The following is a 3,570-nucleotide window of genomic DNA, read 5'->3' on the forward strand; positions in this document are numbered from 1 at the left end:
GGAAGCTAAGACATTTCTACCCACACAAGGTAAATTTTTGGTCATGTGAGTTGTCATTTATTGATCATATAGTTTACTACGTTTTTGTTTGTTTTAGTTGAGATCAAGGTTATATATATTGGTGTAAATATGTTAGCAATAATCTTGTCTTGTCTTATAATGATTCTCCTCCTCCTCCTCATGCTACCCTCAACATTTTCTTTAGTGTGGAGATTCTTTTCCTCCTCTTCCTCCACTCATTTTGAATGAATTGATTTACAACAAAGGGGGTATAGCTCAACTCAAGCTGCCACCTATACCCTCCATCTTCCAAGTGGTTCCAAATCCAAGGTTTATTCAAGTATAAATATTGTAATCCTTAACCTCAAGGGGATTTCACATATCATGCGAGATCACTCTACCTACCCCACCTTTTTTTGACCCTCAACCAAAAGAATAAAGATTTCTCTTAGTCTCTTGCTTCATTACATGACTAGCCTACACCAACTTGAAGCTATTGTTGGGATATATGTCATCAAGGGCTTGCTAGGTGCATGTGTGCATCCATAGCAGTCATATGGTTGTGTGTGTGTGTAGGAGAGGAACACTTAGTGCCATAGACCATGACACAGGTGATGATGTAATGCAAAGGCCCCTACATGGGGTGGTGTCTATGATTGTGGAGTTCCTATGATTTAGGAGTTACCTCCTTTGATGTAGGAGAGGTGCCATTGATTTAGGCCACCCTCTCTCCATTTCTATAAAAGAGGCACTTCCCTCTCAAATCAATAGAACACCCATTTGAATATCTCATGTGTTCTCACTCACCTCCATGATGAAGCTCTCTTCACTCCCACCTTCCAACATTTGGTATCAGAGCCATGATCCTCCTTGGGCTTTTAGACTCCTAGGCTACCACCTCATCATCTTCTTTAACCTTCTTCCATATCTCTCCCATTTCCCCCAATTCTACCCATATCTTGCAACATCAATTTCTCTAGATCCAACCATTAACTTTCAAAATGCTTCTAGGTTCAAGCTTCTCCATGTTAGGGCACACCTCTTCACCGTTGGGATTGACGGAATTTTACTATGAGCAGCCATGCCTCTGTGTTCTTTGCTTGCCAATTGAGCACAAAATTTCGCCTGTTGGGAGACAATTTTGCAAAACCCTCTGAGCCATAGGTCAAAGACCTTATGAGCTAGCTATGGTTCAATTTTGAGCACATTTGGTCAATAAACAAAGGAGAAAACACAAAAAAACTAGTTGGGTTTGATGCTATTATCCCAGGTGACTTGACGCAACATTGTGTCTCTTCTTGGCTGAGGATTCTCTCGGGTATGCAGGCTTCCATTTGCCTTTGAAAGCCCTCTCAAATCTTTTCTCTTCAGCTTCAATTGCACCCTCCAACTTCACATTGTTCAATTTGGGGGTAACAGTGATATTTGCTTCTAATATGAACCATTGAACATGGTTAAGTGCTAGAAAGTTTCATTATTATCTCAGTTATCTTTGGTCTTTTGGATGTTTGACCATTGGAAGTGATCTGAGGCATTTTTTAGTCTTGTCTTTGGAGCACTGTCTTGCGGTTTGACAGATTTGGTAAATGCTCATGATGCATTTATGATATATTTTGAATTGAATATGTTTGAATGTTATTTTGTGAAGGAATAGACACTGCCTTGTAAGAGGTAAGACCTTCCTAATGGCTAACATGAGTAAGATAGATGGCCATTCTTTCCATACTTGGCAAACTAAGGTCAAGTTCATGAAGAAAGGTTTATGGAATATTGCTTGTGGAAAGAAGAAGAAACCTTCAACAAGAAAAGATGAAATAGCATGGACATTGAAAGATGAAAAGGCTCTAGCAATTATTGCTTTGGGAGTTATTGATGAATATACTCATCACATTGATGGTAAGGATACTTCACATGATGCGTGGAAGACACTTGACAAGATATTTGGTGCCAAAGGTAAGCACTCAAAGATGAAGATACTTATTCACAAAATATTAGAATGCTTTTGTGGAAAGACCAGCCACATTGAGGAAGAGCTTGAAGACAAGAAGAAGATCAAGGAGAACAAGGAAAAGAACTACATCAGCAAAGGTTTCAACAATGGCTCCTACTACAACTCCAAAGAGAATGAAGCATATATTACTAAAGGAAGAACTCCATCAACAAATGAAGCATCAAACTTTGTGGTAGAAGACAAGCACTTTGCATTTTGATCACTTTATCTTTGAAATTTTTGTTTATCATCACTTGGTCAAATTTTGAGGTTCTCTGCCTGGAGTAGGATTCCAAAAAGAATGTTATGTCTTTTGTAAATCACCTTTGGTCACCATATGATGTAGGCCATGTGATATGTGTGTTTGGTCTATCCCATTTTTGTAAACCTTGACCCTTGGGCACCTTTTCTAGCATGAGATCCTAGCCATATATTTATCCTTGACCACCATGAGATGGCATGTGTGACCACCATGAGATGGCATGAGAAACTATGTGACTAGATGTATCCTTGACATAGCAAGAGGCAAACTCTTGAGGGGGGTTATGTTGGGATATATGTGATCAAGGGCTTGCTAGGTGCATGTGTGCATCCACTAGCAGTCATATGGTTTTGTGTGTGTGTATGTAGGAGAGGCACACTTAGTGCCATAGACCATGACACAGATGATGATGTAATGCAAAGGCCTCAGGGTGGTGCCTATGATTGTGGAGTTCCTATGATTTAGGAGCTACCTCCTTTGATGTAGGAGAGGTGCCATTGATTTAGGCCACCCTCTCTCCATTTCTATAAAAGAGGGACTTCCCTCTCAAATCAATAGAACACCCATTTGAATATCTCATGTGTTCTCACTCACCTCCATGATGAAGCTCTCTTCACTCCCACTTTCCAACAACTATATAAGCTGATATCAAGCCACATGTCAAGTTTTAAAGCTTAGATTGTATTTGATCTAATCATATCATATGATAAAGTTAAGCTAAACATAACTAAGCTGTAGGTTCCACAAGGTTTAAAAAACAAATGTTTTCCTAATTCGATTTGTAAGCCCCCTATTGCTATCCTTCATCATCTTCTCTTCCACCCTCTCCTCCTCTAAGTAATCCATGGCACATCAAGCTTTATTTACACCTGAGTTTTCCTTGATTTGGTTGTTCTGAAGTAGTTAAAAAGGGAAGAGAATTTTGCATGGCACAACTCCATTGCAACCTCATACTTGTGAGCCAATCCAGCTCCAAGAGTTATACAGCTCAATCTCAAAGGATCAAATCACCATCAAAGAGGGAGAGAATCCAAAACATAGCTAAGTGGAAAGAATTGTGAGCTTCTATTGGACACGTTATATAGGAGATGAATCAGCTTCGAGACGAAAGGCCTGATATTTTTTTTTCAAAAAAGGGAATCTTCTATTAATGCTTGAAAAACCCCATACAACTCAACTGCCAGAAGGAGCAAAGGAATTAAGTACAAGAGAAAGAACTGGCTGGCAGAAAATAACTAGCTTGTTTCCTAGAGAACCTAGCACATTGTTGTATCCATTGTGTATGGGCCACAATCCTAAAGGTCACAGCCAAATCCTC

This window comes from Dipteris shenzhenensis, chromosome 13 (genome assembly GCF_047967505.1).
Source record: "Dipteris shenzhenensis isolate YYH24624 ecotype China chromosome 13, Dip_SZ_1.0, whole genome shotgun sequence".
Lineage (NCBI taxonomy): Eukaryota > Viridiplantae > Streptophyta > Polypodiopsida > Gleicheniales > Dipteridaceae > Dipteris > Dipteris shenzhenensis.